This window comes from Bos indicus, chromosome X, assembly GCF_029378745.1.
Source record: "Bos indicus isolate NIAB-ARS_2022 breed Sahiwal x Tharparkar chromosome X, NIAB-ARS_B.indTharparkar_mat_pri_1.0, whole genome shotgun sequence".
Lineage (NCBI taxonomy): Eukaryota > Metazoa > Chordata > Mammalia > Artiodactyla > Bovidae > Bos > Bos indicus.
Genome location: NC_091789.1, coordinates 87657548 through 87674665, shown reverse-complemented (window position 1 = coordinate 87674665; position 17118 = coordinate 87657548). Strand labels below are relative to the sequence as shown.

Sequence of the window (17118 nt, the reverse complement as noted above, 5' to 3'; positions counted from 1 at the left end):
TAAGTAAGCACAGGGCCTCACATAAACAATGAATCTGCAAGGACTGCCATTTATTTTTGATGGCATAGTGAAAGAACTGCTGGTAATTAGACCAGTGACTTCTTTCTCAGCAGACATTCTTCCCTATCTTTTCAGCTCTGAACTAGCTATCACAGATCAACACAGAGCCCCCACTGGCTCCAGATGGCAAATTGTCTTGAGACAAGGCTTTGAGGGGCTAAGAGTTGCAGTCAATGGTACAGATCCATGTAAAACACATTTCCACCAAACCCTTGAAACTTGGAGGTTGCCTACATCTCAAGACAAGAAGGGCACTTAAAGACCATATTTATATTAACTGGTAGCTTACAAACTGAGTTCTGAGGAACTCTAGAGTTCCCAGAGATTCACTGGGAGATATGAGGGGAGGACAGAGCTGCAGGGTTGCTTCACTCAACCAAATCTACTTCACCTCTTGGAGGTTCCATAAAGGTTTCATTTGGAGACCGAAGTTGGTCACATAAAAGTAAATATTGGTGACTACTGCTCTAGTCATGTGGTCAATTGCTAACAGGCTCCCTTTTTACCATTCCTGCTATATATCCACTCAGGCTCAGTCCAAACTCCAGGTATGGTCAAGCATTCCTTTTCATTCTGTACTCAGTTGAAAGTCCTTCTTTATGTGAAGCCAGAATCTTCCTCACAACTTCCACCCAGTGGTCTTGTTTTCACCCCTTGCAGTCTCATGGAAGTTGTTATATTCCTCCTCTCTATGACCAATCTGCTGGCGCTTAGAATTTCCCAAAGTCTGAGATGGAAGGAGCCTTGTAGCTCATACAGTCTAATGTTCCCACTGCAATTGGTGAAACTGAAGTCAGAGTAGGTAGGTCATCTGAAAAACAGAAGACGGCACTTAGTAGTAAAACTGAGACTAGAACCCAAGTCCCCACTCTTGTATAGTATCCTCCTAGAATCTGTCTTTCCAGAGAGCGAACAGCACCAGCTCCCAATTTCTCACAGCCCTGATGATTCTCCCCTAAACTTGCTCCAGACTGACAGTACCCAAGGGCTGAAGATCAGTAGCTCAGCTGATAAAAGTTCCATGGCAACCTGGTTTTGATCAGCCTGGGGTAAGGGCAAAGGCAAAGAAGAACAAACAGGCATCAGAACCAGCGTTGGCTGCTTCCTCATCACAGCCTGGACGCTGTTCTCCTCTTTCCATGGGACTAAAATTCCATCCCAACAGCCCTCCTCCCATGGCAGGGCAGCCAAGGGGCAGCTTTCAGAGGCCCCTTCTGACCTGTTTGCTAGAGGGTCCCTGCTGTGTGACTCTCCACATCCCCAAACCAGAAACAGGAAGAGTTGGTTTGGTTTATGTTTCAAGAGGAAAAATGAAAACATAGGAAGTAGGGCTCCTGAGAACAGAGGCTTCCAACTCTGCGTCATGTGCCCCTGGAGCAGGATATTCCAGGGAATACATTCCACCAGGGAAGGGAAAGGCCTCCTTACTGAAAACAAAACACAAAGCCCTTCAAGGTTTGGAAAAAGAAAAAGGCCAAAAGGGACTTTTAAGGAGTGGAGGAGAAACCGTTTCAGAATATCCAACGCTCCCCACCTCCCCCTTCTGCCACTTGGCGCTATTATACTTTGACCTCACTGCTGTTATCAGCACATCTGGACCCCAGAGATGCCCTGCTCCCTTTAACCTATGGCCCCAGAGAAAGTCGGAGCACCTTTTCTTGTTTCCCTGAAGATCATCAAAGTAGGCTGGCATGCAGAACCTTTCTCTAAAACAAAGAAAAAAAAGCAGAATGAATAATGAGTTCATTAATCCATTAACAGAGCATGCAAATGGCAGAACAACATTCAAACTTTATAAAACACATGCTTCTTGTCTTGAGAAAGCCATCAAAAACAGGGAAGCACTTTACCAGTCCCTAAATATCTCTCACAGGATAACTACTTCATCAACCTACATAAGCAGCTGTAAGCTTGCCTGATTTTCTCTCCTCTCAGCTCTCTGTTCCTGGGATGTGGATGCCATCTTGTTTCTCAATCACAGTCACCAAAAGGTCTTTTAGGAAGTAAAAAACCTTTGAGAATCCCTGGTGTCCTTTCCAGTTCTGGTTTCTGGGCTGAGGAACATGCCTACTTCACAGCTAGTTGGCAGGGTTGAAGTGTGGATCACCTGGGTGCCAAAGAAACATGGTCCTGCAAAGCAAACAATTCTGGCTACAGAGCTTCTATATGTGTCATGTATGTGAATGCATGCACACACATGACCTCTTTACCAAAATCTTGACCTTCACCACACAAAAGCCTACTACTGTCTGTTGCTTTTCAATGGTATCTCTGTCCCCCTGGGCTAGAGGTAAGCAGAAGATTTTCCCAGAAGATGTTTCCAAGAGCATCTGCTTGGAATAGCTCATTCTCCCTAAAAGATCTGAGGGGAGGGAAACATCATTTTTTTTTTTATTGTTTTTTTTTTAATTTATTTTATTTTTAAACTTTACATAATTGTATTAGTTTTGCCAAACATCAAAATGAATCCATCACAGGTATACATGTGCTCCCCCTCCTGAACCCTCCTCCCTCCTCCCTCCCCATACCATCCCTCCAGGTCGTCCCAGTGCACCAGCCCCAAGCATCCAGTATCGTGCATTGAACCTGGACTGGCATCTCGTTTCATACATGATATTTTACATGTTTCAATGCCATTCTCCCAAATCTTCCCACCCTCTCCCTCTCCCACAACAAGCATAAATGTAGGTAATGGAATAGCATGCAAAATTTACACGAATTTGTAAGATAAATATAGAGATGTCCAGGAAATTTCTCACTTGTGACTGGCTACATGGGCTTCCGTGGCTCCTCAGGGCTGTGCAGGGAATGAGTTCATCCTGTTCAGTTGTTTGGGGGTACTATGGTGCAAAAGTTTGAGAAGCACTCACTAAGCAGGTAGGTTCCCTGAGGGTAGAAACTTTGTCTCATTCCCCTCTGTATCCTCATGCTTAATACATAGCCTCAGATAAGTATATCATATCTAATATATCAGATATCATATTGATATCATATCAAATATAAATAACCTCAGATATTCAGATGACACCACCCTTATGGCATAAAATAAAGAAGAAATAAAGAGCCTCTTGATGAAAGTGAAAGAGGAGAGTGAAAAAGTTGGCTTAAAACCCAACATTCAGAAAACGACATCATGGCATCCGGTCCCATCACTTCACGGGAAATAGATGGGGAAACAGTGGAAACAGTGTCAGACTTTATTTTTCTGGGCTCCAAAATCACTGCAGATGGTGATTGCAGCCATGAAATTAAAACACACTTACTCCTTGGAAGGAAAGTTATGACCACCCTAGATAGCATATTCAAAAGCAGAGACATTACTTTGCCAACAAAGGTCCGTCTAGTTAAGGCTATGGTTTTTCCAGTGGTCATGTATGGATGTGAGAGTTGGACTGTGAAGAAAGCTGAGCGCCGAAAAATTGATGCTTTTGAACTGTGGTGTTGGAGAAGACTCTTGAGAGTCCCTTGGACTGCAAGGAGATCCAACCAGTCCATTCTAAAGGAGATTGGTCCTGGGTGTTCTTCAGAAAGAATGATGCTAAAGCTGAAACTCCAGTACTTTGGCCACCTCATGTGAAGAGTTGACTCATTGGAATAGACCCTTATGCTGGGAGGGATTGGGGGCAGGAGGAGAAGGGGACGACAGAGGATGAGATGGCTGGATGGCATCACTGACTCGATGGACGTGAGTTTGAGTGAACTCTGGGAGTTGGTGATGGACAGGGAGGCCTGGCGTGCTGGAGTCCATGGAGTTGCAAAGAGTCGGACACGACTGAGCAACTGAACTAAACTGAACTGAATACATAGCCAGCCACAGAGACAGTGTTTGAGGGCTATTTGCTTTATCCTTCCATCCACCCATCCACTTATGCGTCATTCCCAAGATGCCAGTGAAAAAAGTAGTTTAAGGTTGATGCAAAGGGCTCGGTTTCTGAAGAATTCGGACATCTCTGGGTCTGATGTCTGACTCTGTCACTTATCAACTTTCTGAGCCTCAGTTGTCTCCGTTTGAAAGTAAAGATCCAAATACCCAATTCTTGGTTTGTTGTGGGAACTAAGTGTGATAGTGGGAGTGAGACAGCTCAATAAGCTCCCAAAGTGAAGGTGTTAGTCAATCAGTCATGTCTGATTCTTTGCGACCCCATAGACTGTATAGCCTACCAGGCTCCTCTGTCTATGGGATTCTCCAGGAAAGAATACTGGAGAGGGTAGCCATTCCCTTCTCCAGGGGATTTTCTGGACCCAGGAATCACTTTCAGGCAATATACAAATAATAGTTATTAAATGATTATGAAAATTACCACCATGACCAGTCCAAGCAAGAGAGTGGGGGGAGGGAGAGATGTTTTCTCCAGTCCAGAAGTCTGATTTGAGATTTAAGAAGGCAGGAGCTGAGATCTCAGGAATGAGCCCCTGGGCCTCTGGGATGGGGAAGGCCCAGGTTAACTATCTTTGCTCTGGAGCCCCACCCCCACTCCAGGGAGCCAGTGTATAGAGGCCAAAGGGCAACTTTGGGTGGAGTGATGGAAGTATCAGATGTGCTTCTGTTCACCTCCCCATCTTCAAAGACCAGATGTGCTGCTTTCTCCTATTGGCCAATGAGCCCCTTGAAGGCCTGGCTCACAAGGGTCGTTTGTCAGTAGGGTGAAAGTTGCAGTCAGGCACAATGGCTTGGTGGCTAACAGCTCTGTGACCTTGGGCAACTATCTTCTTCTCCGCCCTGACTTCCCAATCATTAAAATGAAGGAATTGGATAGAGCGGCTACTAAGGCCTTTCCATCTCTCACACACTATGGTTGTGTGACACTTAATTGAATAGGTGTTTGACCTTGTTTTTCCAAAAATGTGAGCAATCTGATCATCTGATAGTCTGACACTGATCCTGGACCTTAGGGAAAAGCAGTGTGGGAGGCCTGGCTGGGCCCCCTTCTGTATGCAAAGCCTCCTGGTCCCCATGGCTCCTTCTGCTCAAGTGTGGCTGGACTGGCCCACCCCCAGAGCCATTCGTGATCATGTTCCAGGTGAGGGGCAAGTGGGTGAAGCAGGTGTTTCCCAAGGCTGGGACTCAGGCCTAGGTAGCTCACAATATAAAATGAAGAAAGGAAAGAAAACAGGAAATCCTGCCCATTTTATGTACTTAATTGTTCAGGAAGAATTCCTTCTAGTCAGCACAGTTGTCTCAGAAGTTACTGACACCTGCTGAGCTGGAGTGCTGCTGGGGTCCCTGGGATTCACAGACTCCCACTTCCATCTCAGTCTGTTCAGACCTTTGCCATTCTTTGAAACTCAAGTCAAATAGTATGTCCTCCAACCTTTAAGTCTCTTGCATACTGTGTATACTTGTCTTAGAGAATGGATCATGTTCTGCCTTGTACTGGAGTATTTCCTTCACATGCTGTGCTGTGCTTAGTCGCTCAGTCACGTCCAGCTCTTTGCAACCCCATGGACCATAGCCCACCAGGCTCCTCTGTCCATGAGGATTCTTCAGGGAAGAACACTGGAGTGGGTTGCCATGCCCTCCTTCAGCATTGCAGGTGGATTCTTTACCTTTGGAGCCACCAGAGAAGCCCAAGAATACTGGAGTGGGAAGCCTATCCCTTCTCCAGGGGATCTTCCCAACCCAGGAATAGAACTGGGGTCTCCTACATTGCAGGCAGATTCTTTACCAGCTGAGCTACCAGGGAAGCCCATTTCCTTCACATACTGGTTAAGAATCATTCTCAGAGGAAAATCCTTAATGAATATCTGGATATAAGATAGAGAGCCAAAGTCCCATTAATCTTCACTCCCATTTTCCAAGTTAGCCACCGTTAAGAAGTTATTCTAGTAGCTTCCCAGAAAGGTTCTATTATCAAGGTTATTGAAAATCTGAGAGAGCATGAGGCTTTGGAGGGAGCAGTAGCTCTGAAGATTAAACACCTGGGTTTGTCTCTCAGCTCTCCATTCAGCTAGGGTCAATTCTCTCCTATCTTTGACTCTCAGTCCTTTGCTCTGTAAAATGGGATAACAGTTCCTCACCTGCTATCTCACATCATTGTTGTAAGGACCAAATGAGACAAAATCACTAAAAGTGTTTGGACAACTGTAAAGGATGCTCTATTTATCTCCGTGCTGGTCTCTGTAACTTGACTGTCAGCACACTGAAAACAGAAATCTTGGCCCATCCAGGGTTGGGTCCCCATTGCCCTTAGTTCTGATGACTTGTCTGGAACAGGCAGGGGGTCACTCTTGGAAGGGATGGGGGTCAGGCATGGAGCTCAAGCCCAGGGGCTGTACTACACCTAGAGGAGTTGGTGCTTTGCTGCTTCCTGGGTTCTAGACAGACACTTCCCTGAGCTTCCTCTGGAATCAAGCTCAACCTCAAACAAGGGAACCATTTTTCTAAAGTCACTTGGCTTTTAAAAGAGACACAGATGTGTAGAACAGTCTTTTGGACTCTGTGGGAGAGGGAGAGGGTGGGATGATTTGGGAGAATGGCATTGAAACATGTATAATTTCAAATATGAAACAAATCACCAGTCCAGGTTCGATGCATGATACAGGATGCTTGGGGCTGGTGCACTGGGATGACCCAGAGGGATGGTACGGGGAGGGAGGTGGGAGAGGGGTTCAGGATGGGGAACATGTGTACACCTGTGGCGGATTCATTTTGATGTATGGCAAAACCAATACAATATTGTAAAGTAATTAGCCTTCAATTAAAATAAATAAATTTACATTAAAAAAAAATAAAGTCACTTGGCTTTTAACATGCTGACCCACTTTGTAAAGCTCCCAGTTCCTCAGATTCTGGCCCAAAGTCCTGTTTTCTGGGTTCTCAGCACACACACACACACATTCATATCAGTTCAGTTCAGTTCAGTCGCTCAGTCATGTCCGACTTGGCGACCCCATGAATCGCAGCACACCAGGCCTCCCTGTCCATCACCAACTCCCGGAGTTCACTCAGACTCACGTCCATCGAGTCAGTGATGCCATCCAGCCATCTCATCCTCTGTCATCCCCTTCTCCTCCTGCCCCCAATCCCTCCCAGCATCAGAGTCTTTTCCAATGAGTCAATTCTTCGCATGAGGTGGCCAAAGTACTGGAGTTTCAGCTTTAGCATCATATACATAGATACAAATGAGAGAGAGAGAGAGAGAGAAGTGGTCAAGAAAATTCAATTTTCTAAATGGATCAGATATAAAATGGTTGTAAATTAGAGCTAGAAAACTCCTCAGATATCATTTAGTCAAATCACCACCTCCCCTTCAACCTTTATCAGATAGAGAAACTGAGACTCAGAAAAGAGAGGGGGATGCACCCAGGGAGTTAGTGGCTCTGACAGTCAAGCAAAGGTAGGCAGAGGGACAAAGCTTTGGGCTTTGAGTTCAAGTTGAGGGAACCAGCTGGGGAAGGTTAGTGAACCCCGAGAAGAGATGACTGTGGCCAGAATGTGATCATTTAGGAGAAGAAGTTAGGACCAGCTGTGAAATTCCCCTGCCAAGCAGAAATATAAGAAATATGAGAGTTCTGGTTTGGCAAGTTATTATGAGCCTTGCTGAGCAAGCAGAAGGAGGAGAGAGGAAGAGAAAAACAGAGGGAGCCAGAAAAGGAGATGAAATGGAAGAAGGAAGGCTGACCTGGGCAAATGGAGGGCAATTAGAGTCCTGAGTCAGTAAGGGCTGAACTGAGCACGTCAGCAGAGCCTCATCGCCTGTGGGACATCCAGCCACCTTACAAGTTTCCGCTGGTCTGCTCTCTGGTTTCCTCTAGGCTCTGAGCATGTAAGCCAGCACTTATTTTCTTAGCAAACTCACCCTTTTCCCATTGTGCACTGTTTGGGGAAGTGGCCTCAAACCATAGGCTTTAGCTCTGCAGATTTAGCTTGAGGGCATACTGAAGCCTGGCCTGGCTGCCAACACAGGAATGTACCTGCTCTACAGCCATGGTCTGGTTTCAGGCACACAGTCACATTGAGAGGTGGAACTCAGCCCATTTTGCAGATGAAGGATAAGAGAACATGCCAATGGAAACAACCATAAGAACAGCAAAAATAAATAAATACGTATTGAGAACCAATAGTAGGGCTGATCAAGGAGGGCCCTAGAGTCAAAATGCCTGTATTCAAATCCCAGTTGCACCATCCATTAGCTGTGCAATCTTGGATAAGTTGCTTAACTTCTCAGTTGCCTCAGTGTCCTATGTGTAAAATGAAGATAACAATTGCGCCCTCTTGAGAAGATTTGGAAGGAACAAATAAGTTGACTCTGGTACAACCTTTAAACAATGCCTGGCACTCAGTGCTCAATAAATAATAGCTATCATTGTCACCATTGTTACATGCTGAGCACTGCTCTAAACGTTTGACTTGTATTATGGCCTGTAATGATCACTCAGAAGGGAACTGAGGCCTAAGTGTGAGGACATGTCTAGTCCATTTGCTTTTTTTAGGTGTAAACTAAATCCTATGTGGAAGCTCAAAGTATAAAACAAAAAGCAGCATGACTCTGACTGAAGCAAGGTGAGATAGGCTCAGCCTTCCTTTGTTCTCCCTTCCTCCAACATCCCCACGATAGGCTTTAAGGCTCCTTCCTAGCCACTGTGAGGCACAAACTGCAAGCCTGCTGATCTAGTCCATCTAACCTTTTTATGATCAGATGAAGATATCATTAGACCTGAAAGGGCAAGTAACCTGCCCAAAGGTTATATAGCAGGTCAAAGGCCGAAGGGAACACAGATGGCAACACTGGGCTTGAAGGATAATAACTTGGTCAAAGAGAACAACCTCCTTGGTTAAATTAGAACATAGACCATCCAGGCTTGGATGGAGAAGAGCCAGGAAAAGATGGTGAGCAGGAGGGAGGGGGAGGCTGACCCAGAGACCCTGTCTCTAGGCCCTGAGTGTGAACAGCCCCTCTGGACCCTCATATCTGGCTGGGCCCACCCCTGACTTTAAGACAACAAGACAAGGCCCTGTCCTCACAGAGCCTCTAACTACACAGGGTTTGGGGTTTTGTTCTGACAAAGGATGTGGTCCCTGTCCCTGAGCTCTCCAGTCTGGGGGATGTAGCTGACACAGGGGCTAAATCCTGCCATTTAGCCTTTCTGACTGAACTCTTGGCATGAGAGAACACTTTCAAGAGACTCCACCTTCAAGGTTCTGGAACAGCAGCCTGGTTTTCAACTCACTGTTGTTGGGGAAGTACAAAGGGACAGCCTGACTCCCCACTCCTTTCACTGCTACACTTGTGTTGCAAGTGGTGTTCAAGGCTCACCACTGTTTATCTGACAACCTGCACTTTGTCAGCTTTTGTTTGCAGACTTTGGCATGGGTTAACTGAAGATACCACACAGAGAAGAAATTACAGATGTTCCCCTTAGAGATATTCCCCCCTAGTGATAGAATTCCAGCTCAGCTATTTAAAATCCTAAAAGATGATGCTGTTAAAGTGCTGCACTCAATATGTCAGCAAATTTGGAAAACTCAGCAGTGGCCACAGAACTGGAAAATGTCAGTTTTCATTCCAATCGCAAAGAAGGGCCGTGCCAAAGAATGTTCAAATTATCATGCAATTGTGCTCATTTCACATGCTAGGAGGGGCTTCCCTGATAGCTCAGTTGGTAAAGAATCCGTCTGCAATGCAGGAGACCTGAGTTTGATCCCCGGATTGGGAAGATCCCCTGGAGAAGGGAAAGGCTACCCACTCCAGTATTCTGGCTTGGAGAATTCCATGGAGAATTCCATGAGGTCACAAAGAGTCAGATACGACTGAGCAACTTTCACTTTCACATGCTAGGAAGATAATGCTCAAAATCCTTCAAACTAAGCTTCGGCAGTAAAGGCAGAGGAACCAGGGATCGAATTGCCAACATCCATTGGATCATAGAAAAAGCAAGGGAATTCTAGAAAAAGACATATACTTCTGCATCACTGACAACGCTAAAGCCTTTGACTGTGTGGATCATGACAAACTGTGGGAAATTCTTAAAAAGATGGGAATACCAGACCACCTTACCTACCTCCTGAGAAACCTGTATGCAGGCCAAGAAGCAACAGTTAGAACCAGACATGGAAAAACGGACTGGTTCAAAATTGGGAAAAGAATATATCAAGGCTGTATATTGTCATCCTGCTTATTTAATTTATATGCAGAATACATCATGCAAAATGCCAGGCTGGATTACTCACAAGCTGAAATAAAGATTCTGGGAGAAATATGAACATCCTCAGATATGCAGATGATACCACTCTAATGGCAGAAAGCACAGAGGAACTGAAGAGCCTCTTGATGAGGGTGAAAGAGGAGAGTGAAAAAGCTGAATTAAAACTCAACATTCAAAAACTAAGATCGTGGCATCCAGTCCCATCACTTTATGGCAAATAGATGGGGAAAAAGTGGAAAAAGTGACAAATTTTATTTTGGGGGGGGGGAGGTTTCAAAACCATTGCAGATGGTGACTGCAGCCACGAAATTAAAAGATGCTTGCTCCTTGGAAGGAAAGCTCTGACAAACCTAGACAATGTATTAGAAAGTGGAGCCATCCCTTTGCTACAAAAGTCTGTACAGCCAAAGCTATGTTTTTTCCAGTAGTCATATATGGATGCAAGAGTTGGACCATAAAGAAGATTGAGCACTAAAAAACTGATGACTTCAAACGGTGGTGCTGGAGAAGACTCTTGAGAGTCCCTTAGACTGCAAGAAGATCAAACCAGTCACTCCTAAAGAAAATCAACCCTGAATATTCACTGGAAGGACTGATGCTGAAGCTTCAATACTTTGGCCAGCTGATGTGAACAGCTGACTCACTGGAAAAGACCCTGATTCTGGGAAAGATTGGGAGCAGGAGGAGTAGGGCAGACAGAGGATGAGATGGTTGGATGGCCTCATTGACACAATGGACATGAGTTTGAGCAAACTCTGGGAGATATAGAAGGACAGGGAAGCCTGGCATGCTGCAGTCCATGTGGTCACAAAGAATCAGATATGGCTTAGTGACTCAACAACCCCTCAGAGAAATGTGGGACTTCTCTGGATCCCTTCTGACCTGATCATTTGAACCACTCAGACCCATAAGACCTCAGGAGGATGACAGAATCTGCAGGACAGGGCAAGGCAAGAGCAAATACTGAAGGGCAAAGCCTGGGTACAGGGCCCTGGGTTTCTTGCCCCTCCCTGGATGGGCCTAGGACCTCCATCTGTATAATGGGGGGGTGGAGCAGATGCTCTCTGAGGGCACACCAACTCCATGCTGGGCTTCGGTTGAGACCCTGGCCCATTGGGTGCTCTCTCATGCACTGACCTGGAATCCTAAAGGAACACACCTAGTGATGGATGCAAACAGAGTCTGCTTACTGCCATGACTTGCCAGTCCTCCTGGCTAGTCACACAAAGGTGAGGATGTAGATGACTGACTTCCCCATCCCCGCCAAACTGCAAACTCTTTCCCTGACACAAAAGCCATTCATGGCAAGGCCAGCTGCTTAAATGGACTGAGTCCTGGACTCCTGAGCCAGACTGCAGGGTCCTTGTTCCTGTTTGGTGGTACTGCATCTTGCCAGGTAATGGAGAGAGGAGGAGGGCTTCTTCAAGTTCCATTGGGGTAAAATTGTGTGTGCTAAAGTTGGGGAGTGGGAGTGGGTGCGACTGTGGGTAGGTGCTATGACTACTTCCCACATAAAGCAGAAAGAATTAGTGGACACTAAACTGATCAGCCTGTGTGATACAGGCTGACAAGGAAGGAAGGACAGGAAGGAAGCAGCGAGGCAGGTGAAGGGCTAAGGGATGGGTTTGCCACTGACAAGCTTATCTTATTGATGATATATTATTTGGGTCATATGACAGTTTGGGGAAGTAGGAGTTGAGTTGAGTTCAGTTCAGTTCAGTAGCTCAGTCGTGTCCGACTCTTTGTGACCCCATGGACTGCAGCACGCCAGGCCTCCTGTCCATCACCAACTCCCAGAGCTTGCTCAAACTCGTGTCCATCGAGTTGGTGATGCCATCCAGCCATCTCATCCTCTGTTGTCCCCTTCTTCTCCTGCCTTCAATCTTTCCCAGCATCAGGGTCTTTACCAATGAGTCACATCAGGTGGCCAAAGTATTGGAGCTTCAGTTTCAGCCTCAGTCCTTCCAGTGAATATTCAGGACTGATTTTCTTTAGGATTGACTGGTTTGATCTCCTTGATGTCCAAGTAGGTGTTTACCATCTCCCTTTAATAGTGATGAAACTGAAGCTCAGAAAAGTGATATGACATGTCATCTAAGTAGCATGATGTTCAAAGTCCAGGCTGCTTTGACGGTTGCAGTTCTTAGGGTCCTCTTCTCTGGAGCTGATAAAATCTGTGCAACTTATACACTGTTGCAGCCCATCCAGTAACTCTTATAAGACTAGTCTTCCAGGACCTAGGAATGATCCTTTCTATTTTACTAAGGCCCAGAAAAGGCTAATGATTGGGCTATAGTCAGACACAGCCAAGAGGAGACAGGAAAGACAGTCTCCATCTTTCACCTTTCTGCCTTCAGTTGGAGGCAGAACACTGATCCAAGAAGTACTCCACCACAATTCTGAATCTGGTCATTTTCCATTTAAAAGTGCTCTCAGATCCATTATCTAGAGGTTTATGGGGCAGGAAAATATTGTTTCCATTTTCTAGATGAAGTAACTGGGGTTCAGCAACTCACCAAAAGTTACACAGCTACTGAATGATGGAACCAGGACTTGAGGCCAGAGTTGTGCCCAAACTGCCCTCTACTTGTCTACAGAGTGCATTTGGCCAGTATGGGAAGAATAGAGCAAGTTGACTGAAGCATAACATTTGAGCCTTAAAGCAGCAAACCCCAACTCCCTGGGGGAATGACATTTAAGCTCTTTTCCATATGAACCTCTGAATTGCAGACAGTTGTGGAGACCTTGGGAGGGAACCACAGAAACCAGTGAGGTCAATTCTCTGGAGCAGAACCCAGAGCTGCCAGCTTTCATGGCTTGCTAGATGTAGATGCCCCATCAGCTCAAATGGCTCTGTGGTCAGGGTGCCAGGTTTGAGTTAACCACACAAAGGGCAGGAAGGGATGCAGAGGCCTTCTCTGTCTTCTCCTCTCACCAAAAGTAGCTGCATTTCATGTTTGGTCACCAAGCCATCTTGATGTTCCTCTACCCTAGTAATGTTGGGGAGAGAAGACCCCAAATCTTTCTTCCATCAGTGAGTTTGGGCAAGGCTGCTTCTGAGTCATTCATTCAGCCCTTGAACAAATGTTCCCTAAATACCTAGTCTGTGCCAAGCTCCTTCCTGATCAATGTATATGCCATAAATAATAAAACACAGTCCCAGGCCTCAGAGGATCCAAATTCTTATTGGACAAGGAAGACATACAGATAATTCAATATAGAATTATTGCTGATGAAACTGAGCTGAAGGAGTGACTGGAAAGGGAATGGCTTATTCTATTCATAAGAGGGGCTACAGGGTCTATGGGACTTTGCCCAGTGAAGGAGATAGGGCAAATACCTTGACCTCTTTATGCCTCAGTTTCCTCATCTGTAAAATGGGATAATAATAATACCTACAGGGTTTGTGTGATGACTGTATGAGTTAAAATGTACAAAGAGCTTAGAGTAGTGCCAGGTACACTGAAAGCACCCTGTAAATGTGAAATGAGTGAAGGAAATAAGGATAAGCGTTGTGTGTGTTTGTGTTGAGAGAAGAACACATGTAACACATTAGGATAGTTAATGAAGTTTAGTGTGTTCTGGGAGTGCCAGCTGCTTTGGCTGGGTGAGCTTGTGTGGAACTATGAATGCCAAACTTAGATGTGTGGACTTGTCCCTGTAGGTGATGGATAGCCCTTTGTGAATCTGGATCTTTGCTATGGAGGTTGGCAGAGGACTCCTGTGTGAAATGCTAGTGCTCTTTCACCAGCCCAACAGGTGCTGGGTCCAAGAGATTGCTGGAGCCAGGAAACAGTCAGTCGCCACAGATGAGTGGAGAACCAGCTCCTGGCTGGGTGGTGGGGAGAAGACACTACGTCTCTGCCCTCAAGGAACTTCTCATCTCATTTGAATAAGGTCTGCATCTGCCAATTCAATTTTCCTGGTTTGAAGTTGTGGCAATGCATGGACAAAAGGCTCTGTCGTGGCTGGAGAGGCAGTGTATATAGTGATTACTAACCAAAGCTGAAAGATTTGTCTGGGTTTAAAGCCCAGTGGTCACTTCCCAACTGTGCAGCCTTGGGCAAATTACTTAATCTCTCTGTGCTGCAATTTTCCCACCAAAAATGAGGGCAATGATAATAATTTGACCTCCTCACAGAGCTTTCGTGATGCTTCAAGTGTGATCGTACATGGAAAGTGTTTATAACTTTGACTCACGTAACAAGTGCTTCATAAATGTTACTGTCTATTCTCAGTGACTGAGGGCCTTCCATGTGCCTGGTGTTTGGTACCCCTGGGGTCTAAGGCAGGGGCTTAGAGGCGTATGGATGCACAGACCAATGTGGCTCATCTTCCTGGAGTGTCAACTTTCCTCAAAGGCTTAAAGGATTAAAGCACCATTTTTATATGAAAACAATATGGATGCACACCGGAATTAACTGGAAAATTCAAGAAGATGTTGAAGAGCAGGTATTTTAAAGACATTCCCTGTTTGGATACAAAGTTACAACTTCAGCCCCTGGGGGTTCTACACATTCTTCCCCCTCAGCCTTATGGGTTCTTGGGTACAAAAGTTCCAACCAAACAAAAGTGAGCTCATGGAACTTTTACAGTGGATTATTCTCTGGGGTAAGGGTGATTTCCATGTCACGTGGGTGAAAGCTGAGGTTCAGGATTCAAATTCTGCCATCATCACTTTTTAGTTGTGTGAACATAGCAAGTTATATTATCTTTGTTGGCCCTCACTCTCCTCGTCTATAAAATGGGATGATGATGATAATTAAATGCTTTATTGGTTGTGGTAAGAAAATAGATTCATACGCAAAAAGTACTTAGAACAATGCCAGGCATATATCAGGCTGGCCAAAAAGTTCATTAGGGTCTGTTCATAAGATGTTACAGAAAAAAGAACTTTTTGGCCAATCCTATAGTTAGTGCTTAATACATATTAGCTTTTATTTATTTTTTTTTATTTTATTTACTTATTTATTTTTGGTTGTGATGGGTCTTCACTGTTGTGCAGGCTTTTCTCTAGTCATCCAGACTCTAGAGCACAGGCTCAATAGTTGTGGCACATGGGGTTCATTGCTTCCCTGCATGTGGGATCCTCCTGGACCAGGGATCGAAGCCATGCCTCCTGCATTGGTAGGTGGACTCTTCACCACTGAGCAACCCAGGGACGCCCCGCATTAGCTTTTATTAAATCCATTCTCACATTTCCTCCCACAACAACACTGTCAAGTAGGTGTCATCCTGTCCATTTGTTGAGACAAGAAGTTGAAGCTTTGACAGGAAGCTGAAGCTGTAAGAGGTTAAGTCAGATACCCCCTCCTATTTATTAACAGAGGGCATTCCTGCAATGGGATGGAGATGGGAATAAATGATCTCTGGGGATCCTTTCTAGTTCCTAGGTCCTGTGATTCAAATTAAATTTTGAAGCCCTTTCATATTACTGTTCTGGCCAGAGCCCAAGCAATGGAACTCAGGAAATAGGGGAAGGACTGGCCAGGGAGACAGATGCCTTAGCAGGGTAGGAAATGACTGCTGCCATCCTTCCTTCTAGGCTGCTGCTGCAAGGGACTGTTGCCTGCACGCCAACCCCACCAGTGAGCAAAAGGGAAACTCCTGTCCTTGGATGAAGCTGAACAAGCTGAACAAGGCCTCCTTTTCCTCAGAAGGGACCTTGCCTTTGTGGCAGGCTCTGTATAGGGGCTCCAGAAACTCAGAAGTCAAAGGCTTGGCAGCACCAAGCTAGCCACAGATGGGGCCCTCCTGATGGCTGTTTTTCCAGAACGGGGATTCCTAATAGGCCAGTGGGTGCTGGGAGAGAAAAGTGGGCTCCTTACTGATTTGTGATCATACAAGGGATAAACAAGAACTCCACAGGCAGAATGGAAGTAGACAGGAGATGTTTCAATTCTGAAATGAATTCACTGTGTGACCTTGGGCAAGTTCTCTTCCCCATGTGAAGAATATATTCATTCAATAAATATTTGTGAACACCTACTGTTGTGCCAGCTCTGTCCTGGCAAAGGGCAAATGACATGGCGATCATCATGTTAATCTTTCAATCCTTCCAACTCTGCCACTGATACTGTGAAAAATGGGTGCAAATTTCAGACAAATAAGCACAAATCAATTCACAAACCTCTTCCTTTTCCCAGCCTTCCCCTCACAAATGGGTTTGCTAAGCTCTCATCTTGTGGCACAAAGAAAAGAGACAGTAGAGGGAGGGGCTGTGAACTTCAACTCTATATGCTATCCTTATTATCACCATGTCCTTATGTTGGAATTATTATCTTCATGTTGGAACTATTATCCCCATGTTACAGATGAGGAAACTGAAGCTCAGAGAGGAAAAATGGCCCAGGTTATGCTGCAGTTAAGGTAAAATCTCCACCCCCTTACTAGATACCACCAGAAGTGGAATAGAAATGGCCAGGTCTGTGAGTTGGCATCTTACTGCCTTTCATCCATTGTAAACAAAGGCTGATAGGACTGCCCACAATCCTCAGTCAGGTAGTGTAAGTTTGCTTGTTTAGGTGGAAGTTAAAGGTAAGGGAATGGGTTATATAACTTAGGGTCCTGGGTCCAGGCTCTTTTTGGTGGTAGATGCCCAGTGCTGATATCTTTGAGGATAAAAGCAATTTTTTTTTTTTTTTTATGGAGACTGTATTCTGTGCCAGGTACAATGATTCCCTTTAGATTTTCATAACTGTCCTGCAACATATCATCTCTTTCTTAAGTGATGGCCAAGTCATTTGTATTCTTGGATCTCAGTTTTGAGACTGTAACACAAAACAGTCTTTAAGGAATGCGCCTGCTCATAAGCGGAGAAGGCAATGGCACCCCACTCCAGTACTCTTGCCTAGAAAATCCCATGGATGGAGGAGCCTGGTAGGCTGCAGTCCATGAGGTCGTTAAGAGTCA

The 17118-nt window shown here is 45.3% G+C and overlaps 1 protein-coding gene across 1 annotated transcript in view; it reads left to right on the top strand.

Annotated features, from left to right (window-relative positions):
* The window catches only part of STARD8 (StAR related lipid transfer domain containing 8), an 82339-nt gene that overhangs the window by 21388 nt on the left and 43833 nt on the right, over positions 1-17118 (top strand). The window lies entirely within an intron of this gene.